Source organism: Cuculus canorus, chromosome 13 (assembly GCF_017976375.1).
Source record: "Cuculus canorus isolate bCucCan1 chromosome 13, bCucCan1.pri, whole genome shotgun sequence".
NCBI lineage: Eukaryota > Metazoa > Chordata > Aves > Cuculiformes > Cuculidae > Cuculus > Cuculus canorus.
In genome coordinates, this window is record NC_071413.1 from 12,461,471 (window position 1) to 12,487,193 (window position 25,723).

At 37.0% G+C, this 25,723-nt stretch overlaps 1 long non-coding RNA gene across 3 annotated transcripts in view; it reads right to left on the bottom strand.

Annotated features, from left to right (window-relative positions):
* LOC128853540 (uncharacterized) overlaps positions 1-25,723 on the bottom strand; it is a 171,866-nt gene that overhangs the window by 97,703 nt on the left and 48,440 nt on the right. For 2 of the 3 annotated variants that reach the window (XR_008452139.1, XR_008452141.1), the window contains exons 5-7: positions 22,857-23,038; positions 13,824-14,152; positions 7,180-7,284 (exon numbers count right to left, since the gene is read on the bottom strand). This is a non-coding gene — a long non-coding RNA (uncharacterized LOC128853540). Of the gene's footprint in view, positions 1-7,179; positions 7,285-13,823; positions 14,153-15,902; positions 15,980-22,856; positions 23,039-25,723 lie in introns of all 3 variants that reach the window. The other variant, XR_008452140.1, reaches the window with a different exon arrangement.

Here is a 25,723-nt window from a genome sequence, read left to right on the forward strand (position 1 = left end):
AAGAGAAGTGTTTTGCCTTCTGTATAGAAAGGGAAAAATCTAACAGGGGTCTGTGTAAGCGTGTTGTACAGTATGAATCAAATTCCAGCACACCTAAAAAGCAAGTTTTTAGGCATTCAGACTACAAAGATGAAACATAGAGTAAAGGTGAATCCCTTTGTTATTACACAAATATTCTTCCCAAACCCATGAAGTCTAATGATTTGACAGGCAGGGCAAAACACTTGTATTCAGAATTTAGAAAAGAGAGATTAATTGCAAGCATCTAAAATGTAAACCTAGAGGTGGTTTTATGAGAAAAGCTGTATCTTTTGAAGACTCTTTGATACTCTTCATTATAAGAAGAAAAGTAAAAAACATTCAGTAACATGTAGCGAATTAGATTCTACGGGCTTAACTAATATCTCAAGCAGAATCGTTCAAACACTGAAAAATGAGGTGATTAAAGGATATTCCTGAGGACATAGCACTGGATGGAAGTCTCTCAGATTTGGGAGAGGACCAATAAATTTCTTGGCCCTGTGAAGCTCACCCCAGCAGTATGCATTTGAAATCCTTCTCTAGTGTAACTGACCTGAAATGGATAATCACTGGAGCGCTTGTTGCCCAATAAGAGCCAACTGTGTAGTTCATAACTTTTGAAGTAGGTCTACTGGCAGAATTTTGCACTACCTAATATGTCCTGCAGAATAATTTATTGCCTTGCTCCTCAGAATGAATTTTCAAAACTATTTTAATGTACTCTGGCAAGGTAAAGGGGCTGCAACCTTAGAGTAAATTATACTTTTTTTGCCCTGAAGAATAGTGTAATGTAACCATCAGGTTAATTAATCTTTGCAATGCAATACAATCCTGTTTGAATATAACTTACATTGTGTGATTATTGGGTTGAGTCAAATATATGACGACTTTTAGCATTACAGCATGTGTGTTAATAAAAATAATGTTGCCTTCTAGGTTGTACTAAAGTGGTATGTTTTCCCTTGGATAAAGTGTACTTTCCTTACTGCGTGCATTCAAAGCTCTCCAAACAGCAATTATCTTTGGCTGACTGATTCTAGGAATTTTCCTATTACATTCAAAACAAGAATTTCTTCATTGCCATTTTAAGAAATAAAGGTATTTATTCAGCAAAAAAAAAAAAACTTTAGCATATAAGTCTCTCTAAGTATATGCTTAAGTCCCTCCTGAGTCAGGAAAGAAGTTAAGCAGATGCGTGCATACCTGCGGCATGTTCATGGCTAAGCACACAATATGAATACAGGTGGTTGGCTTTGGCCTATGGCTGGCACAAAACCAAAATTTAACTTTACTTTTAAAGTGTTTTGACTAAAATCCAGCAAAGCGCTTAATTTTACACATAGCGCTGATTTAACTATCTCAGTTTATAGTTACACTGGTGCAATTTCCTAGCATGGATACAGTTCTGCTGGTATTTGTCTTGGCATGAGTTAGCAAGACATTTTTACAGAAACAAATGCCACTGAAAGTCATGGAAGGACAGGATAAACCTGCAGGAGAGAATATCAAAACTGAATAAACTGAAAATGCAACAGCTGAAGGGGCATAAAAAACAGAAAATACCTACTAAATGAAAATATTCTGTCAGCTTTCTTCAAATCATTTATTCAAGTCACTAATTCTCTCCCTCAAGGGTCTGCTCTGTTCCTTGAAGATGGAACACCTGTCTGGTGACATATTTCATTTACACAGTAAGTACAGTATCACCAGGTCCTCTGCCCTCTTTGACATGGAAGTTAGAAATCTTGCAGTGAATGAAGCCAGAAAAATACCACGATTTTTAGCATGGTAGTTCAGCCACTGTAGTTGAAGGCTATTTTTGAAAATTGCATTTTCCTCCTTCAGCAAAAATCTTGTTATAATGTTGGAAGAACATTACTCCTTTTTTTCTCCCTCCCGTATCACCAACGGACAGAGAGAATCCTGCCAAACACAATTTCCCCAATAAGTGACTCACTATTTGCATACCCTTTCTTGGGTCTGTGACTTGAGACTGCAGAGTCTACTACTGAGCAGCACCACTGAGCCAGTAGGGCTCCAAGTTAGACGATATGTGATTTAAATAGAGTATGAGCTAAATCACCTGCAAAATCAGAACTTTGGGGGGGTTTGTGAACTGGGAATTTCCTGTGAAATACATGTTACATTTTTTACTGTTATTTATTTCAAGCTAAAAACTTCATTTACACATGCAGTTTTGTGCATGAGACATAACCCTGTATCTAACACCATGGAAAATATTTCACTGCTGATCATGAAATACATCATCAATTGATCACTAAGCTTCTGATCCACCTGAACAACACTTAACCTGTATTTCTCAAATACTGGTGCTGAGATATTTTTAATTCTCTGTAGGACTTTTGAAATGGTCATCTTAACTCATGTAGCCTGAAATAATTTTTTATCTATTTACAATATTGGAAACTTTTGTCATCCTTGAAAACCTTTAACAGACCAATGGTGGCATTTCTCAGCATACTTTTGCCAATGTGTCTATTCATATGTGAATACGTTTCACAAACAGTAGCTCCTTCCAAAAAGTGTGGATGAAATGCCTAAATTATACCTCCTGTGCTGTAAGACCCATTAAGCTGGATAAGCTCTAATTGTTGGGCTGAAACATGAAAACTTATTTTAGGTTCTATATGGCACGCGGTGAAATCCCTGTTACAGTCTTCTGACTCTGCTGAGAATACATTAGTTTTGTATCTTTTTTTGCTTTTCGTTAAATCTTAATGCAGCCGAATGACTCAAGAGAACAGAATGCACTGTTTTTTTCCTTTTCAAAGCAGAGTTTGACCAAAAAGAAGGGTGATAAAAATGAAGAAAGAATAATGACCTTATTTATTATTTACAATGCACAATAGTGTTCAGAAGTGTCACCATTATTCAACTTTCCAATACCTGTGTCTCAGTTATGGATATCATGTATTAACAGGAAATATACCTAATAGCCTACTACTACCATGGGAAAGGAATGTGTCTAGGTCCTGCCTATAAAACTAGTATTATTTATACCACACTTAGTGCTTCAGTTATTTCATTTCTCTAGGTCAATTCATTTTCTTTTTGGTTATTTCTGTTATGGACTTATTTGCTTTGCCACCTTTGTGTTAAATGGGATGTAAAAAATAAGCACCACTGACAAAAGTTCCGCAGGTTTGTTCGGTGCTTTTTCCACGTTGCTTTGTACAAACAGCAAATGTATTAAGAGAAGATGCACAGAACACCAAATTCACATCTCATTCAAAGAACCGGTTTCCAAATTAAATTCCTGAAGGTGCACAAAATGACAGCATTAGTCACCAGTGCAAAGCTTATCCTGTCCCCTTCCTTATAAACATTACAGCTGTCAGGCTGTTGCCATCTTTCACTAAACTCATTACTATCTATCACCATCTGGACATACTAAATGACAGAATATGAATCCCTAAATACTTTTTTTCTAACTGTACTTGAAAGTACAAAATAAAAACATTCTATTTAGTACTTTCAGTTATATCTACTATGCTTTAAGTAACTGATATAATGTTCTAGACAAAATAATACTGCCAAAATGAAGAACAAAAGTTTAGCCTAGAGCAATTTAACATCAGTCTTCATGGATAAGAAAGAATTTAAGAACTTTCTTTTTTGTCATATGAACCAGTGACTCTTAAGATTAAGTGGATTTGTGCCACCTGATTTAGTGGGATGTCCCTGCCCATGGAAGGGGGGTCTGAACTAGATGGTCCTTAAGGTCCCTTCCAACCCTAACTATTCTATGATTCCATGATTTCTCCACTACCAACAAACAAAGCCTTGTGTTGCGCTATTTCTGATTTTTTTCAGTTGCATTGTGATGTTGCTAACCGAGACCGGTCACGTCACAACAAAACCTTACTTGATGCTCAGCCTCAGAAACTTTGCAACCTAAACATCAGAACTAAAAAAATTACTATTCCAACAAGAAGGGAAAATAGAGTAAAATATAGCCCCATGCTCCACAAAAACCTCTACACATGGTACTGCTTCATTTCAGATAGACAAATAATTGATGCACTGTACAAATCAGGCCTGCAAATAGGTTTAGCTCCCAAACTGTGCTTCAAACCTCATTAGGTTTAATAGCTCCGTACCAAAATGCCAAGTCCCTCAACAAAAATCCTGGCCAGATTTACCTACTTGAAAAAAATAGTACTGAAACCGAGAAACATAGAAAAGTGTAATATTAGAAAGCTCTAAATTCAAACTACATTTCACCATCTTAAAGGGGGATTAACCAAGAACTGTGGTGGTGAACTTCTAGAAGAAAGAGTTTAAGAAGTGATAGCCATTCCAACAGTGCTGTCTTGTGCTGCTAGACTTAACTGCAGCACCTTGCCTCCAACAACTGGAAAAACATCTACTGTGTTGTTTGCAGATAGTGCTGGCAACCACATTTGTGCATATCCCGCATTCTCAATCTGTGTGCAAAGTTAGTATAACAGAGATGTCATGTGATTCCTTGTATAGTCCAGATATACTTTTGGAGACCTGAGCCCATTTTGCTTTAACGCAAGATGCAGTGAGAGTGACCATGCTAATCTAGCAAATTTAGATAGATCTGTAGAGACGTGTATCAGGTCTAAATTAGTATCGATATATTTTTCTTTTGTACCAGAAGGAGGTGCGTACAACCTTAAAAAAAAAAAAAAGGAAAAAGAAAAAGAGACACTTCCCAAATACTTTGTGAAGCTTACCTCAATAAACACTGAAGAGAAATCCAGAGATTTTGTCTGCAGAAACAAAATTGTCTAAATTGTCTGGAAAAACTCATTGACCCAGTCGGAATGTGTAAAGATTGTGATCAAATACAGCCCTGGGCTCTTCTGCCTTACGCATTTGTGGGTCTTGCTCAGAACTCATAGCCCAGTGAAAAAAAACAGTATTTTACGGTGATAAACACTACAATAGACTGGTGTCTGCAGAGGCATGTGTGCGTTTGTCTTTTATAGGTGGCTTGGAAAAACTAAATTCAAGGTTTGTTAGGTTTAAATTTATAAATAGCACATGCAAAGATTTTTAAGGTTTCGTTATTCAAATATTTTAGATAGAACACTGAGTAGATCAATGATACAACAATAAAAATTAATCAAACAAGAAAAAGTCAAACAAAGCTGAGCAGTGAGACTGATGAAGTCACAGGTAGAGAAAACTTCTGCAATGCATATTCAAGAGTCTGAGGAATTAGGTGTAGCTGTAGAAAGATTGTTAACATGCCCTTTATTGTATATCTATGAAATGTACTTCACAGAGAAATCAAGTAGATTGTTTTTGTGGCTCACTTTGGACAACTACAAAAAATTAGGGAGGAAAGAGTCCTGTGATTTAGAGCACTGAACAGGAGATAGGAAGCCTCTCAAATCTTATGACTTACTATGTAGCTCTGGGCAAATGGCTTAATTTCGCCTGTGCAAAATTGTTTTTCAGTCCTTCTGTGTGCTTATGTGGGCTAGGAAGACATGCATGTTAAGAATGCTCAGATGGAGAACACAGAAATGAGTAACAGTATTGTTCCAAGTACACAACTACAGAACTCACCATACACGCGTTCCATATAATCAAAGCTAGCATATACCTCAACCTCTGTCTCCACTGTTGTAAACACATGTGTTTACAAAAATCCTGCATATGCTTTTTCAACATTATTAGGCAGAAACTTGTTTTTTCTAGTAACTAGAAAGTCTCAGATTGCCTCGTCTGCAGAAGCCCAACTAAGCTTGTACTCAGTTCTGCAAAGTGCTGAGTACTGTTAGTGCTGATTCTGTGTGAGGGGATTTGAATTTCTGCAGTACCTCTGAATATGAGATGAAGGTTAAGCTTAACCTGGTGAAGTCAGTACCTCCTAGATTCAAATCATCTAGTTCAGGTCTTCATTCCGAATTGCTTCCCCAGACCTCTTTTTTGCTCCTTTTCTGTACTGAATATAGTAAAGCTAGGATCGCTAAGCATAAATTACTCTTTTTGAACACTACGAGCTTACTTTCAAAAGCTGGCATCTAAATTCATACTACCGTAACTTCCATGGTGGAGAAATGAAACTAAGAAAATTAATCTGATAAAACTGTATTCCTTAAGTCATGATAGTTTGTTTCCTTTTAAATCCAGATTCCTGTTTATTTTTGGCAGGACATAATTTCTGCATCAGCCCAAAGAATTCCAAATAAATAATTTAGTAATCAGGATGTTACTCCTGTGAGACTTAATAAACCACAGCAATTGTCAGACCAGTAGTCTACAACTACAGTATGCATTTGCAGCTCTCTGGCAAGATCTATGTAAAGTGCAACAAAAGTCAGTTTGAAACCATTTATCCTATGAAGCACTGCAGCTAGGAGCAATCTTCACCTACTGCTTTCTGACCAAACATGAGTCTATGTCGATCCTCCTTTGAAACACACGTGCTGAGTGATACAGAGCAGACGAATAGCAGTGGATCACTGAGGTAACATAGAAGTGAAAATATGCTGAAAGTTTAATTTAACTTCATTTGGCAAATAATTTCAGATTTTTTTTTCTTATCTTAAAGTGATGAAGATAAATCCATAGAGACTGATATATATAGTAGTTGAACCATACTGAGTAATATAGTGAGGCAGTGATGGGACTACTGCCGCCACATTTTTTTGTTGAAATCCTTTGTAATAAACACAGACAATGATAACGTCAACAGCATGAGATTAGCTCTACCACCATGCATACAAGGAAGCTCGTGTAATGATTTTATCCTGTAAATCCAAATAACATAAGAAATCAAGAAAAAGTCACCTTCTCTGACTTGACAATAGTGTAATAAATTATTAGTCTAGCATAACAGTAGAATGGAGGGAAAGAGTACAGAACAACCAGCTTGACTTAGAACACTGATTAGGCAACCTGTTTAAGGTGATCTAATTCTTCAGGTCTCTGAAAATATTTAGAGCTCCTCCTCCCTCAGGATTTATTTCCCTTCAATGATTGCATTTTTTTTCAGGCAGAGATGCAATCACCTCTGTTCTCGCTCTGATCTGTTGCTTAAAACTTGAAGTTTTAAAAATATTTTCTCAATAAAGTACAGCAATCCAAGCTGCTTACTCTATTATAAACATTTACTCTGCTGAGGATTTATAATGAAACCTTACACAAGATCCTTACCTGAATGCATGCTGATTTGACTGGAACTTTCTCTCAGGTGTCATTGTGCAGATGGAAGATCAGTTTTACATTTATCCTTTTGTTTCTCTGAAACTGCCAGTGAGCCTGTGAAGTAGGGAGCACGCCACATAATTAGAAAATTATCCACTGTCAACTTTCTATTACACTATGCCTTTTCTAAAAGGAAAAGAATGTGTGTCATACTGACAGTACTTCAGACAGCTAATACAAGAAGCTCTCAAGAGTCTTCAGCGGTCTTCAACTTAAATAACAAACAGTAGATAGTTATTAATGTGGTAGCTAAAGTCAAGTACTTTAAGGAGCACACAACCTTTGAGTACTTAGTATATAGCACTAACAGTGAAAATTACAGTAGAACAGCTCTTTCTTACGGTGAAGACATTGCTCCTTAGGCTGAAGTCTAGCGAGGTTCCATAAACAAGGTCTTCAATCTGAACAAGAGGAGACTTTTGTCTCTAGACTCTCATCGTTAGATTACTCTTTATATTAGACTTTTACACACATAAAAAGGACTTTTTATAAAGTAAAAGATCTGAAAGATAATATCAGCAGAAATGATAGTTAGTCACTGATGGGAATCCAGGAGAAAGTCCACAGGATACCATTTAGTAAAAAACTGTAGAAATATTGTTTAAAAAAACCTCTTCAATGAAAAAGAGGTTTTTCCTTATGAAAACAGTGGAAAATTCCTTAAATTCCTTAAGGGTTCCTATTTCAAAGAATCTTTTTCTACTTGAAATATCCAGGTCATTAATATTAAGTACTGCCTCTGAATTTCCCTGTTATACAGCTGCTAGTACAATACACTCTGAGAAAGTAACTATGACGACTTTGTCTTTCTGATATCCTGGTCAGTGAGGCCCACAGAGTCCCAACTGCAGCTCCCACCAACAACCACTGGAGTTAAGACTGAAAACAGCATCCTTTTCCAGTCCCTGGACATAGCTCTGTCATAGCTGGTGAGGCAGTGATGGGACTGCTGCCAGAGTTTCTGAAAATGGTGTCAGGAAATGAAGGTATTGTTTCCATCTCAAGCACAATTCAAGAATTAGACAATGAAACTCATACTGCTGTCAATAAAATTTTGGCCAAAGTTCAGGAAAATGTCTGGTGAGAACATTGTAAAAGGAACTGAAAATATATGTCTCCAGGTGAGAAGGAAAAATCCTATTCCTAGCCAAAGATTATGGACAGAAAACACATCACAGAGTTCTGCTTCTGCTAGTGGAACTATCAAGACTACCCTGTAGTATATTCATGCATATGATTTCCAGTTGCATCACTAAGGAAGTATTCACAGCATATACAAATAAATGATTGCACACATTGTGTCACAGACGCCAGCCAAATTATTCAGTACATTCTAACAAGCTGTTAATAGTTATGGATTAAAAAAGCTGACTTACTCCAGAATAAGAAGAATTTGTTGTTACCTTACCAACCTTTGTTTATTTACAGTTATGTAAGATAAGACGTGACCAAGTAAATTACAAAGTTATCTCCTTTCTATTAGAATTTTTAACATGTCTTACAATGTTCAGCCCCATGGCAGTTAATTCATTCTCTAATACAGTGCTTTTCCTTAACACACCAGGCTATAGTGGCTATAGAGCTTGAACTTGGACTGGGAAAACTTGCTTTCCAACCCTTATTATCTTCTCTGTTGCTTCCAAGCTGCATAGCTTGGCAGGTCACTTCCTACATCTATGACAAACATGGGAACTGCTCTGTCTCCTGTTCCTGACACTATGTAGTGCTCATATTCCATGCTTCCAGTCTGGAATCCTCTGGGTGACACAGCATAAGGTATTTTCTTGATACTTGGCTACTGATAGTGAAGTTCCATTATGTTCTTGTATTTCTTTCCTGAGCTGTTTTCTGATGTTGCTACTTACAATGTGTCTGTATTATTTTGAGTGGCCCTGAAATTGTTTTTATTACAAGTTAGATTTTTCAAAATCTATTTTTTCTGACTCTATATATTTTTTGATGTTTGCTAACTAAATAGAGAAGGGTGTTACGGAGTATTTGTCCCATGTCACAATGAGAAACTTAATTTCACTGTTTTCTTAGAAATCCATAACTACTATGGGGGAGAATAGCATCAAAAGTCACTGTGAACTGTATGATTTCAAAAGGAAGATCAGAAAAGAAAAAAAGAAAAGAAAAAAAGAATTTTTTCCATCTAGCATTAACATACTCAAGGAAAACAATAATGCATGTTCTTAACCAAACAGATTTGCTTTACAGTATTCCATATAACCATACACCCATTTACACCATGTCTCTTAAAAATAAACAAGTGAAAAATGCAGCTGCCAAAGGAAGGTTATTTATGTTCAAACTGTACTGGAGAAATTAGTCAAGGGCAATTCATGCATGTGAAAATATGATTTGTAACACTGCCAAGGTCGATAAGACCTTAGGGAGTAAATGCTAACCATTCAAATCAAAGATGCCCAGAGGCAGTTTTGAAGAGGAGTGGCAAGGCTTTAATAGTTTTAAAAAGCCTGTTAATAATCCAAATGAATAAGCGATGGTACAAGCAAAGCAAAAAAACTGTTTATGAAAGGAACAAACCACTGCTAGATGTCTTTCTCTCCATGGATTGGATTGGTACACCCAAAATCATATTCTTCTCTCCTATATTTCTGTCCCACAGTTCCTGACCTTACATCCACATAACCAGAGAAAGCAGCGGTACTTAATCCGGCTGTTTAAGGAAAGTTCAGATGGTCTATGAGGTTTACACAGGGCCTGAGCCTGCCCTGCCCCATGATAAGGTCCCATCCCACACTTATTGTAGGAGTATGTTCAAGAAGTAAGTATCTGATTCTTTCTCCAACCTGAAAATTAAATAAAGACACCATCAGTCTAAATGAATCCAAGGTGCTGAGTTTGTTTGGTTGTAAGAATATCTTCATAAAGAGAAAACTTCAGTGACCAAAGTACTTTTATAGGAAGACTTCACTTCTTCCCAAGATATCTAAATAAAAATTAATTTTATCTGAAAATGCATACTGAAAACAGATTGGTTTGGTTTTTTTTTTTTTACCATTTTCACACGGCAGATGAACAAAAAGCAATTTTTTTTTCATTCCAAAACTGGAAATTGTCAGTTTTTCATTTTAGGCCCAGACCCTGAACTACGAGAGTACTTCTTACCAGCTGGCTCCAGACACTCCTTTGGTTGCCACTGTTCCAATATATTAACATCTCCTAAGAGTCATGTTGACTTTTCAAAACACTGAGTAAGTTAGAACATCTGCATTTCCCACACAGTTCATATATCTGGAATACACATCCAGTAAAAAATGTTTGAAATCAAAGTGGTTTTTAAAACAACTTTTTGAAGCAACTCGGTTCGAATCATTAAAAATAACATGACTTTCTAACATGATGACTTTGTTTCTGAGTCAGACTCTCCAAAACCTAAACAGAGATGAATTCAGAATAGAGCTGGCAATTAGAACTCACTGTGTATTTATCAGGTTCTATTGACAATTAATAGCAGTTTCTTGAATGTTTTCGTACTGTGCTGTTATCTCACATCTTGGAAAATACAATTCAGGATAACATCCTGATGTCATTATTGAAGAAATTCAAAGTATTTGTTATGTTGCTTCTGTGTATGTAAACTGTTAAGCTGCTACAATCCCTTTCACCACAAAGTCTTCATGTCTCTATTAAAACCATAAGCATGGTTTGGTCAGTAAAGGTGGCAGGCGTGAAAAGGTATGTGCCATAGCCTCCTACTTTTTTCCTACTTAGATGTCCACTGACTTCTACTCCTAGAAAACAATGTGTTGGACTTAACAAAGGTTTTCACAGTCCTCTTGGTCCGGAGAGCGTAAGTGTTCTGTGTACACTGCATGGAAAATACAGATGGAAAATACAGTAAGACCCCATTACTCTTACTACAGTCAGTGGTTATCCTGGCAAATACCTCACTGAAGAACATATGGAAAGCCCAGGGTGACACCTGTTGGAAACTTCTTGGGGATCTTGAGACTAGGCTTGTACATGGCTGATTCCTTACATTAACTTTCTCTCTCCATCCTGTCTTTATTGCAGAGAAAGAAGAGAAGCTAAAACATAGCTCCTCTTCCTTGAGATGAGTTGGTAAAGATCAAACAATAATGGTGTGAAGTTTCCAGTGAAATTTTGCCAGAAGACAAAGGGCTGCATAGGCCAAGACAAACCAGAAGGTCTACAAGTGGAGGAGGACTGTGTGTGTTGGCTGTGTTTGGGAATCAGTTGAAGCCACACTACAGAGCCAACTGCAGCCGTTTTGAAATTTTTTTCTTTTTTTTTTTTTAATCCCAGCACAGCATGCAAGTAATTTGTTATGGACTTGAACTGGGGAAGCCAAGTATATAGTATTGTGGAACTGAAAGCCAAGAAGATATGATATTTCAGGTCAGGAGACTGGTAAGCTGTACCACTATTTCTATCCGCATTCCATTTTCTAGCTTGGTCACAGCACTCTTGTGCAGCACTCTTGTATCCTGATATACTCAAGTGCTCGGGTATCGTTTCACACGCACTTCTTTGCTTTTTTCAAAGCATACAAACATGCTCACAATGTTTTAGAACCACCACTAGTACTACCAGCAAAATCAGTTTCTGTTTTTTTTGTTTATTAGAATGCAAAGAAGATGACTGCTAATGGACACGTCTGGAGTTTGCTGAAACATTTTGCCTAGTTTTCCCAGCATATTCACATAAAACTGATCAGCTGCTCTAAGACAAAATGCCACTGCTCCCTGCCTGCACACAACATTTTGAAAGGCAGAAGAGTGAAGTTGTACAGACTATAGATGATGTAAAAGTAATAAATAACGTGTTAACACGAACAGTATCATACTTATTTGGGACCCTCTGTAGGTGTTGGGGCTGACTATCATTCATTCCCTCAAACCCTCTCCTCAACTAATGTCTCATATCCACAGTTTTGGTAGGCTTTCCTATGGGGCATAAAAGGAACACACTGCACCCCACATATACGTTACAGGTCTATGTGAGGCATCTTCTTTGGAAACATTTTTAATCCTGAATGAATTCCTTAGCGTGGTTGCACTACTCCATCTTCCTAATGACTGGCAAAATCCACATCATCTTCTTGGATGTGGCAACAGCTAAGTGTTAAATAAGGTGGTCCTAGGTGGAGATTTGTTTGCCCAAAGAGGCAGAAGGACAGAATATTTATTGTTATGATACCCAATCTGAAGTATTTAGAGTTACTTTCAGAAAAATTCAGGACTAGCACAAGAAGAACCAGAAAAAATGTAATAACCTATACCTTGTTTTCTTATTTAAGACTGAATTGTCATAAAATATTTTATATAAATAGGTAGGAAAAATAAACCCCAAGGGACATGATGAATTAAAATACACATTATTTAAAGTGATAAGAAGCAGATCAACTAAGATTATGTTTCTTGGTAATTTATGGTAATTACCATATGATCTACGGTAATTTATAATAGCTGAGGATCTGTGCCTAACTACTCAAACAGCAGTCTTGACACTTTTTTCCCCAATTCTAGACTTTAAAGACACTGTGCAGTTCAGCTGCACAGGGAAAGAAAAACTCTACTGCATACTGCTTCTGAGTGATAACACAGCTGTCATCTGCACTGAAACCACTACACAATTGTTTGGGTTTTCTGAAAGATGGAGTGATGAATAACTACCTAACTATGAATACAAAGGCAATTTTAGCTAAGTAAAATACAATTATACTAGCTAGAATTTCTTTTGGACACGATTAGTAACAAATATCCCATGTTCTATGAAAATGTGCCAGGAAAATTTTAATTGACTGCAAGTATCCAAGGTTGCCATTTAACACATGATCTGAAAGAGTAATTTATTGGGCCTACACTTAACTCCCATGTAACCTGCTTTATGGTTTACAAGATTGAATGATTTTGTTTTACATGACAGTTATTGGGCCTACTTCTACTTGCAGTTATGCCAGCGAAGAATTTGGAACAATTCCATTAAAGTCAATGGCTCTATAAAATCAGGGTAAAATTAGACTCAGGCCCACCATGCAATTTAATAATAATTGGTATTGTAAACTAGGCCAATTTTCTGCTTTCCTGATTGATAGGAAGTGGAATCAAACACCAGATATCACATAGTTCTAAGATGAAAGATGCTGACATTAAGCCTTGGCCCTTCCACAGAGACCCAGTCTCCTATACCTTGTCTGACATAGAATCGTGGCATAGTTTGGGTTGGAAGGGACCTTAAAGATCATCCAGTTCCTACCCCCCTGCCATGAGCAGGGACACCTCCCACTGGCTCAGGCTGCCCAAGGCCCATCCAACCTGGCCTGGAACACCTCCAGGGATGGGGCAGCCACAGCTTCCCTGGGCAACTTGTTCCATGATGCCATGACACACAACGTGCTGAAACTACTGCATGCACATATGCTACTCCGAGCACTTTGGGAGGATCCCATCATGAAAACACCGAGGAGAAGTGAAGAATTCAGAAAGGGATTTTTTATGATAATCACCTTTACCTGCATCTCACTTAAGAATTAAAGATTTATATTTTTTTATTAACATCAAAAGTTTTGAGCCACTTTCTCTTACATGGTTTGAGCTTACCTTTTCTTTTAAGTTCAAAGTTTTCCACAGCTTTAGAACACACAGGGTTTTGTCTTCTGCTTCTTGATAGGGTTATCATGAGCTTTTCTCCTAATATGGGCTTCTGCCTTTTTACTCTTTCTTCAAATTCAGAAGCTCCATATCTTCCTGGGGACAGCAGTACAGATCCAGGCTTCATGAAGTGGGTCTGCTTCTGGGGTGTTTTCAAAGTGGATGCCGTCTTTAGTTATCTTTTAATTGAGGCAGAGTTGTCATTTTATTTATCCTTATTATCTTTACTTAGTTTGCAGTCTTTATTTATCTGAAGTAGAACATCCTTGTAGGGTTTCCTGAGATGGAGAATCACAGCTTAGATATCATGAAAAAAACCCGACAGGTGATTAGCATCAGCTATATTACAAAGTGACAGACATTATCCACTGCCTAAAACCAATATTCACAATCTTCAAATACCAAACAATAAATATACAATAAATAGTACTCAGGTGCTCTACCTGACAGAAGCTTTCTTTTTATATTGATCATCGCATTTTATATTTCTGCAATTTATTTATTGTAATAATCAGGTCAGAATCCCAAATATATGAGGAATATAAAATTACTAAAAAGTAAAGTTTAAATTCAGCATCTGGTGAAGGTATACTCTAAGACTGTGACCTAACAGGTGAGTTGTTTTTGTTGTTATCTTTTCAACCGTTCATCTAAAAGTAGTAATTTTAATATATACTCAATTTGGAAGCATTTGAACAGAACTAGATATACTGTGTTATCCATAATCTGTCCTGTACAAAATGAACCGAACTGAGTCACTGCACAAGCCACTGTACTTAAACACAGCTCTGGGCCAGAGACAGTGAGAGGAGACTAAAGGTAGAAAGGAAATAAGATCCTGTATCAAGAGAGAAACACAGATTTGTTCTGCTGCTTAAGAAATGATCTAAATTATTAGTACTTCCCTGGGAAATTCACACTCTGAAGTGAACACAACCCACTAACTCTTGTCCTCTCCCTTCTTTTATTGGTGATGCATTACAAAATACTGCTCATTGCTTGAGTTTTTAGATTGCAAACCATTGGTGATCAACAGGTTTACGAGGATTACATGTGTATGAAAAACAGTGTTTCACTCCCAGTCCACTGAAAACTGGCTGACTCGAAAAAGTATGTTTCTGTCTATTACAATACGTGTACAGGATGTTAGCTTTCAAATAATCCCAATTATGTTAGAACTTGTAAAGTGACATTCTATTACTTCATTGAAAAACAAAATGTATTAAGACATTCCACGTTGTTTTTCATTTTACTTCTGTTTCAATATTCCTTTAACTTTGATTTGTGCCATCTAACAACTAACTTATTCAAAATAATTTTTGCACATTACATCCATTACCTTAAAGATGATCTGTGTTTATGAGATTGTTTTATGAATAAAATACATTGCGAAAATATAACAGTCTCAAGAGCTATTTTGTCAGTTAAAAATACAGTGATATAGCTTGAATTTCTACACCTCAATGCATCTCATGGGGGAGTGAAATGCTTATTAGCTTCTAGCATGCATTATTCTTCAAATCTCCTTTTATATGACTATTTTAAGCATTTGATTATCACCTGGCTAATAATAGCTGCATCTTCAGTCAAAGAACAGACTAGAAAAGATAGTATAACTTGTAGTATATAATTGTTGACTGACTGCTATTGAAAATGTTTAGCCACTACTGTATGATAATTTCACTCTAATGTCTGTAGCCACTTTTTTATGTAACAGCAATTAATGCTGTGGAAATCAGGAAAAACCCACCCAATGAGCAATCCCACCCCGTTAATTTTTAAGTGCATAGAATAGTCCAGAAGACAGGCAAGCCCACCTGGGGGCAGTGAAAAGAAATCACACCAGTTATTGATTTACTGAGGACAGGAGATGTGTGGTGAAAAGGCTGTGAACCTTCCAGTTCCATAGCGCTGCCCAGCACAGCTCATTCCCTGTCTTTCCATCTGCTCCTTCACCTTGGCTGCCACAGTAATGACATGGAGACACATTTTGACTGCATCCTACATTGAACATCCATAGAACCGCACCTGAATTGAATCCAGAAGGGGCCAAGGAGGGTCACAGCCAAAACCGATTTCTGAAGAGGAGGATTTTGAGCGCATGGCTGTTTGGCAAAACAGAGCAGTGAGGGACTTCTGAGACAAATACAAATGGATCAGCATGTTGCAGACACAAATAGACTGAAAAAAAAATCCATCAAAAGCTGCCTGGAAGACAGCAAGATATGAAGGAACTGAAGCAAGAAACCACTCCTGGAATCTGATGATTTTATTCAGCATATTCATAGATAATCAAGGGAAAGATGAATGGATAACCCCACTTTTGAACTCATATATGTGGCTTATCCCCTAGCCTCCAAAGATTTTAATGAAGTGATTGGAGACGGACCTACACAACATAAATAGGAAGCCTTTCAAATACTCTTCTTCCTCTCTAGTGTCAACAAATACGTCAGAACTAGACTGGAAGCATCACTAGATGGTCTCGGTGACAGAGATGACACGGGATATTGCAGGACAAAAGAAAAATCTGTCCTTAATTTTATGAGTGCCAACTCACAGGCTTGCCATGCATGTTCGAGAGGATATTAATTTCTTGAACAACTACAGATGCTCAAAGCATCCTGCCCCAGTGCTTTCTATCCCCAACCAGAACACTCACAAATTATGGAGGGCAATTTTGCAATAAGCCAATTGTGCTATTCAACCTTTTAACACCTAAAGAAGCCTTTTATCCAGCAACAATGTAACAGGGAAGGTGCCAACAGATCCAAATGGGCTCTGGAATGATTTATTCAGCCTAAGTGTCTAAGCCCCTTTTCCTCAGCATTACTACAAAGATTAATGTCTCCCATCAGCGCGCTGCAAACAGGAACTTTAATAAAAGCAAGAACAACTAGTTGGCTCAGCTTTCTTTCTACTTAAGGTTAAGACATCATAAAAACAGTAGCCTACAAAGGCTTTCCCTTTAATTTACTTATTACTTTACAAAATGAAGGTAATTTCATTTAATTTAACAAAACCACACAGATTACAGGAATTTAAGTACATCAATGTCTAAAGTCATTCATTAGCCACTTTTTTTAAAGGATGAATGCAATATATTTGCATATTTTAAAATGGTGCATATTCATCTTAAAAGTTTTTAAAAACTTAGTGTAGACAGTTCTATTGAACGTAACCAAACCACAACATATACAATACTCAGGAAGGATGCCAGGTTCATAACAACAGTGAGTGAAATTCATAGAGTAAATGCCAGATTGGATGCATTTACAAACTAACATTAAAAAATATGTTAGATGTGAAGGAATACTTGTTTGTGTAAGTATTGGCAAGCCTTGGTCCCTTTGAAGTGTGTTTATCTACATCTATTACCATGAACAATACAGGTGTACCATGTTGATGGTCTCAGCAGTGTGGACACTTGCACTTTACTTTACATACGCCATTACAGTCAGTTGCCAATGAATCGCAATCAGCTGAGCTAGACTTTGCCCAGGATTAACTTGTGCTTAAGAACTTCTTCTGTTCACTAGCTCTTCAATAACACAGTGTCTACACCTTAGATCCTCAAGTCTCAAATTTCAAAATTCAAGCCCATCAAAGCCTGTCCAGAAAAGCTTGAACGCACCTAATGAATTATATTTGAAAATTGAACAAAAAACTATGCAAAAACTCCATGCCCAGAGTTGCCGAGACACTTCAGTGACATTCTGACAAGCTGCAGTGTGACAAAATCACCTGAATAGACTGTGAAGGATACCACAGATTGTACATCGCATCTTCGAATGCATGACGTGTATCCCTTTGACATGTAACTGCAAGACTGCCTAAGCTATTAAAAGTGAGCTTTCAAATTAATTCCTGATCACCTTGCTATACTACAAAATGTCCCCATTTCTACCTGAGAGATGTTTTAAGATCTTTTTCTTATGGTCACCAATCTTACTCCCTTCTTTCATGGAACAACTATGTATGCATGCTTGCATACTTCTCTTTTCTTTCTTCCTACCCACTGTACTAATTGTTCACCTAGCTCAGGCACAGAAACCACAGAATTGCTGGGTGGTGGTGACGGGTGAGTGGAGCAGAAACTCCATTTACCCCCAAAAGGCAGAGGTCGCTCAACTGAAAGAACAGAAAGGCCTTTTAGTCCTATGAAGAAAATAAGTGGAAAAAGCTTTTCACAGTAAAGACGAAAAATATTGTGTTTGAATCCTGGGAAGAACTTGTTCTTCCTACACTGGAGAATAGTCTATTCACAGCACAATTCAAATAGCCTTTAGCTTTTCAAACATCTGCGGTTGGCAAAAAAAAAAGCCAATATGCAACTGTTTACATTTATTTTTATTTTTAAAAATTATTTTATGATCACAGTAAATATGTCAGAATAAGATAGTTCATGTTATTCTATTCAAATGAGCAAGTTAAAATTTCTTAATCATCTTAGGCACTTAGGCACTATTTAGCTATTTTTGCCATGGTAATACAGTGTAGGCTTTGACTTGTTACAAGAGTTTTAATTATTACTTGTGAACTCCTACAAAAGCAGGACTTACAACTGGCAAGAAAACCCTGTAGGAACATAAAGGTCTAAATAGGTACATAAACCTGCCAAATATTTGACAAAATTCAGAATAATATAGTATTCCACTTTCTTCTTTCCTGAAATACCTTACAATCATTTTGAAAATTATCACTGTTTTCTAAAAATATATCAAATATAATCCTTGAATTGTCATTGATTTGTAACTGCAAATGGCAAACAGTTGCAAAGAATGTTGGACAATGTTAGCATGTGACAAAAATGAAGTGTTATATTTCCAGTGTTTTACTAAATATATTATGTAAATCAGGCGACAATGCGCAAATCGAGAACTGTAAAAGGCAAATCTGACATTTAGCACAGGGAAGTTTCAAATAGAGGCAGGTATAGAGTTTCTTTAATCAAAAGGCACAAGCAATATCACACGACATATCCATTCTAACCATAAAGCTGCAGTTTTGGTTAGAAATACTTATGCTTAAAACCTCAGTTTATGTTGTGCTCAATGAATAGCAAAAAAGGAAAAGGAAAATCCAGAACGTTACAGCCAGAACAAAAATTTCCTGCATATAAGTTGTCAAGATTTTCATTTTAAGCTTTACATTTTGTAAATACTCATACTATTAAGCTTTTTACTAGTTGTATTAATAAAGAGTGGCAGATATACACTGTTGCTGATATCAACCTGACAAAAATGAATTTTTGTCAAGAAGTATGATTTTGTCTGTTATAAAAAGTTGGAAAGAGAAGTGGACCTACCGAGCCCAAGTAGAATGATTTATCCCAGTTTCTGCAATGAGCTTGGAAAGAATTCATCAGATAAATGCCTTGAGAAATCAACATATATCTAAAGTTTATTTTACCAGCTGAAACTACAGGCAATTATTTCTTGTGAAATCCTATGCTCATCTGTACTTGAAACAATGGTAGACCCAAAGTCTTGTCTTTTCTAATGTCTTGCCTCTACTTTCTTGCATTAAGATGTTTTCAGTTAGAAGTTATTAGGTATTGTTTGGAAGAAAAAAAAAAAAAGCCATCCACAAGTCCTATTTTATATCCATACCATTTTTCACTTCTCTGTTTTATGATTGCTGTTGGGTTTTTTTCTCATCTGCATTTCCTATCTCACGCTGCCTTCGAACAGCAACGGAAGACAATTTGTCCCATTTCGATAACCCAGATTTTGAGAAAGTCTGAATATGGATTTAAAGGTTTGTAATGAGCTGAAACAAATCACCACTGTAAAACCCTTGAAGTATGCAACAACCCAAGCGGAGCTACCTTACATTGTGAGCCTACTTGATCTTGAGAGCTGAGAGCAGAATGTGGTTGGCTCCAATAGGATTATTTCATTTTTGGAGAGCAGGTCATGCAGACATCTACCCACAATAAGAGGGAGGCCTGCAATTATATTTTTCTGTACTAGTTAAACCATTTCTAATTAATTATGATGGTTTCAGCTAAAACTTTCCAGATGAGTAGTTCAAGTTGGACTCTTAAACTGAAAAATCATTGTGTTACTGAAATGCTCTGGTGTATTCCAAGTCCTAACTTTTTGATTCAATGAAAATACCAAAAAATGAGCAGCATATGTTATCTCAATCCAGGAGATTTATAAAACTCAAATATCTTGCGATTGTGTTGCTACTTTAGCAGGATAAAAATTCCTTTTCACCCCCTTCACTTTCGTAAAATTCCCCCTAGCTGTGTCTTAAAAATGTCAAACATACTTTACTGTTTCCAAATAAACACATCAGTTTTGGCAGAATTAGTAGACAAGAAAGGTAGGGGCACTGTTGTTACAGGAGTTCATATAAAAAGCAAATTTTAATGTTTCAAAATTTAAGACTTTCCTAAAGTTTTAAAATACATCCTCCCTGACTCCATCTCTATTATTGTCAAAAACATTATGAAGTGTCCCTTTGGAAAAGTAAATCTGATTAATTAGCATCAGTCTCCATTGTAGAATTCTACAGCTATATAAACAACCATAGGCTTTTCTTAACAAGTATTCTATTATTGTTTTCAGTATTGTTAAAATCTAAATTATTTAATTGTTTAACTGTTGTGTTCTGTGCGTTGTTTGCGAAGCTTGTCAAATGAAAAGACTTTTTCTTAGTGTTTTATACTGAAACACGCTTTATCTTCAGAAATGCTCAAACATAGTATACAAGAGCAGGATTGCTTTTAAGTAGTAGTTCTGCAAGTAAAGGGAAAGAAAGCAGAAAAGCTGGAGACAACTGAAAATGTGAAAATGCCAGAAAACAGAGTGTTTCTACTGCAGTACTCTATTTCAATAGAAAGCTTATGTCATTTGTGATATCAATGAGATACAAAATTCATCTGTTGTGGTTGTCTAGCAAGAATACGGTGATTTCAGCTACAGTTCTTCAGCAAAAATCTATCACTACATGGTTACAGCACGTGGGTATTGACTCGGTCTTGGTGGTTTACTTTTTATGCAAGAAGCAGAGGCCAGCGCCCACAGAAATCCCCACATCTCACAGAAATTACTGCTTTGAAGGCACCACTGCCCCATATCCTTGCTGATCTCAATTCACTGACAAATAAAGCAGGGCTCCAGCTCTCAAGCAGCAGGAAGGAATCCTCAGGAAAGGGATTCAGATCACCAGCTCTTCCTGGTGCCAGCTGACTTTGGGCCAGTGAAGCATAACTTGTACTGCCTGCACTGCCCCAGCTTACTGCCAGAATTGCAAAGGCTTCAGCCTTTATCTCTAGCAATCTAGCACCTTTCTTTAATCCTCAATTCATACAAACAATTTCAGAAGCCCCCTGTCACTCTGCACAAATTCATCTAACACATAGTTCCATTAAAAATTAAAAGAGTACAATTATGTGTATGTTTACTTCCATATTAACAGAAAACCCTCCCAGTGCTTACTTGCTCGAAACACAAAAAGCAGGATTTCAACATTCACCAGAGCAACCATAAATAATATGGCCATCTTTAATTTGGCCTCCAATATCTGACCAACCTTGATTTATCCACAGACAACATCAAGCATCTCTAATGTGCCAACCAATCACTGCAATTCTTTTCTTACCAACCAATAATTCTGCCACTTCTAATTTACCAATAAATAATTCTGCCCTCTCAAATTTACTAACCGATAATGTGACCAATTTGCTGACCAATGATTGTGTCAACTGGTAATAGTGCCCCTAGCAAACGGTAATTTGCCAAGCAATATTTGGACCTTTTCGCTCCCCTAGCAATAAAGAACTTTAGTGGTCTTTGATTCAGTATCTACTACATTGCCCTGAAACTGCTTAATGTGGAGAGTGAGGTTTTTACAAAGTATTTGCTTTCTGTGGGAATATTTGTTTACATTGACCGCCTAGAAATTGCACGGGTCTCTCTTAAATGTCTGTGAAGTAGAATATTGTTTTCCCTTCTAGCAATACTAGCATTTCAGGGAGGCATATTTTTTTCTGTTAGCAGTGTTCTTCTGCATATTGCTAACACCTCTGTTGGAACTGTCGTCATCATGCTGGGATTTGGCGACTGTTCCACAGTGCTTGGACAGCATGCATTGGTGAAGCAGTGACTCTGTTAGCCAGCTCTATCACCCTACTGACCTTGCCACCCAAGTTGATCCTCTCTGGGCAGAGATTTTAGCAGAAAGAGTTCATATGTAAAGCCATGTGACTGATTTGTCTTTTTTCTAATTTCTATGTCCCTTGGCTTGAGTGAAAATCAAGTCTTGAATTATTGTTTCTTTAAACAATAATAACAGGATTTTGAAGTCATGTAGTAACTTTGCAATCAATTTTACCTCCAAGAAATGCCACCAGTTTTGTGTAACTCTATTAGTTCACATTAAAGCCATTAGCTAATACAGCATTTAGTTCACTGAGCAACCACTGTAACGCTCATTTTACAAGGAAAGTCTACAGAGAATAAGGGCATAGAAGAAGTGACTGTTGGGGCTGAAATTAGTAATGAATTTCCATGCTCCATGCTGCTGGCTCAGGCACTGACATAAAAATTAGGCTGTTGGTGAAATCACTGCAAAATTAAACAATTTAATATTTGCAAAGAGAGAGACTGACTTTGGTCGCAGCTCTACACAAAAGAATAACTGGACCACCTCACCATATACTGCTCCTTGTGACCACCCCCCTAATACAGTTTACCAATAATTTTACTGCATATTTTAGGAAATTATTGAAAGCAGGATTAATTCCAAAATAGAACAAGTTTTTGAAATTTCTAACTCTCACAAGGAAAAAAAAAAAGACATTTGCATTTTAAATTCATATCAAAATATGAATTGATTCTATTAGAATTTCACCCTGGAAGTATTAGATGGGATGTGCATTCTAAAATGGCATCGTGGGCCACTTTCTTTCTCTTTTTCTTTCCTTTCTTGAGGGATAAATCTAGACTAAGCAGCATTGTTGCTACTCACCTTTTTCTTCCTGAAGTCTCCTGGGATTCTTGAAAGAAGAGGCAGAAATGCCATTCTGGGTGGCTTTTTCTTTAGAGGAGTTTGTGAATAGTGACTGTTAGCCAAGAAGGAAAAGGAGCTGGCTGAGGCGGCAGGAATTCCCGGAAGGACAGAGGTTTGGTATGTTTAATGTTCTTTTGGTGCTGAAGAAACAAGCATAATACAACAGAAGCTACAGTAAAGCTTATTTCCTGAACCTAGTCATATGACAGAAGTAAAACATAAAACCTCACTACGTGAGTTTTAAGCATAAATAACAACTCCGATAATAGTTTCAGTAGTATTTCTGAGAAAGATTTCAAATAACATCATTTTTTCCCCAACAAAAATATTTGACAAGCTTGGGCTTCTTAAGTTTTCAGCGACAAGCATTTCTTTAATAGTAGAAAGATTAACTAAAATTCCAAAAGAAGTACCATTTATCCATGAAAAGTAAGTGTGATGAGATAAAGGCATCAAGAATGTGTGTGCATGCATATCTTCCTGATATAAAGTGGAAGAGGGTGGGAAAATGTCATAAGTCAGAGATGGAGACTGCTGAGGCCATTATCTTCCATTCACGTATTAGGCAGAGGACCAGACACAATGAACACGAAAGCAGAAATTTATAGAACTAGCAGAGGGACAAGATGGTCAGTCAGAGTGCAAGCGACAGAAAACAGGAATGTGTCTAAAGCTTGAAGACCAAACATAGGTTTCTAAATTTCTGTAGCTGCCCATGTTTCTCCCTTCAAAAGTGGGCAAGGGAGGAGAAAAATATACCTTTTCAGGAGTTCCTAAGCTTGTTTTACAGTATGCCTATGAAGATGTCCACAAGGTTACAGAGGACAGTAGAAAGAGAAGTATCAAAGGAAAAAACACATTATAAGCACATAAGCATAGGCATATACTATTAGTATAATGTCTTACACTGGAGGGAGCATAAGTATCGATGCAGACGGGAAGATAGTTTTGCCTTGTCTGGTTAAATTTTCTACATTGGAGTACTATGGATTTTCCTAAGTATATAGGATACTGTATATACCCCATTCTGTTACCCTTACACAGGTTAATTCTTTTATCCATTTCAAACCCGTTCAATCAATAACAGTGATCAGGTAGGTTGTGAAATTGCCTGGAAAACACATCCACAAAGTAAACCCAATACAGCAGCCTGTCTATGTGACTTAAAGCTTAGCACAGCATTGAAAATCACTAATGGAACACTGCACAGTTTGTTCACGCTACGAGCAGTCAAGAATCATGCATAATGTAATAGTGCATCTGCTAACAGCAGCTCACGCAAGCTAATTTAATCTTGTTTTAAACTAGACATAAGGAATTAATCTTTAAAGCTGCTCTCATTGGTTTTCTTTGGCCCTTAAAATATTGAGGGTCTTTCCACCTCCTCATTTACAATACTGTAAAAGGATGCATTTCAGTTATCATCACATATTTACTTTTCATCTACATTAGCTGGAAAATGGTTGCAACTCCATAATTTATCAGTGTTAAAAAGCATATTGCTGGCCCAGTCCAGAAGCAGTGTTTTGTTTTATCACATCTGAAACTGATATTAAGTCTCAGGCTCTACTGTGGTAGTTAAATTCCCTAAATAATTAATATTTTAAAAGAAAAAAATTACTTTTTTCCCCCTTAAGTTTAGAGTGGCTGTATTAATCCATAAGACTGTCTCACAGCTATTTCTGGTGTAGAAATTACATTGTCTTGATTACTTGTACTGCTACAGTGCTACAAGTGTTATGGATCTAATTGAAGAAAAACAAAGAGGAGAGGGAGAAGTCTTCCAAGTGATCCAGCTTTGCGAAACATTTCTGATCACGTGCAAGTGAAGTAATACCATATTTCAAGCAAAGTTTAGTATGCAATAAACAACAGAGGATGGTGATAATCTGGAAAAAGGAATTTAAGCCACAGATGGGACAGTACAAGCTCTCCTTCAGAAATGGATTTCCAAAATAATAAGACCAAAACATGTCCTGGCCATTAGATACTGGGCTAAGGGACAGTGACAGAATGTGACCAGGATGTTGGACACTGCAGGCAACATCAGATACGCTGAAAAGAAGTTTGGTTCTTTTCAAAAAGAAGTTCCAAGCTCCACTGTTTTCAAAAGAGCGCCACTCTTTTTCAAAAGAAGTTCCAAGCTCCACTTTAATACTTTGAACACCCATGGAGAAACACTAGGTGGTGACAGGCCAGTATTATACTTCAAAGAACGGAGAATTAAATCTGTGAGATTTCTGACTAGGGACAGTTGTTGATTTCTATCAGTGGGCTACCTCCATATCTCAGAGATAAGACGCAAAAAGAATACCAAAGTGCAAGCAATGGATACACACAAGAAGATAAAGAGGTAGTGCAACCTCCCTGCTCAATGCAGGGGGGCTGGACTAGAGGACCTTTAAAGGGCCCTTCCAACACAAACTCTTTTACACTTCTATAAGGACTGATTCATTGCAATCAAGTGAGAAAGCCTGAAATTGATTTAGAGGAGAACATCAACAGAAAGTAGTTCAACAAAGTTAGAGCAGAGAAGGAAAACAATGAGTAGAAGTGCTAGAAAAGAGGCCAAGAATGTTTTTTAGATAGACAAGGTTAAATTGCATTTGTATGATGAAGGGTTAACCCAGTCCAGAGATGCATGTGAAAGATGGTCAGAATAAAAACAAGTATAAAAAGGTGGAGATGAAGTTAGAGGAAATGGACTGAAATGGAGAAACAAAACAACTGTCATGCACTGTGAGAGATGAGGAAGAAAATTTTTTGGGAAGGGGAGAGAAAGCGAGCAGGAAAGGTGAAATATTGGTTTCAGTTTTTCTTGGGAA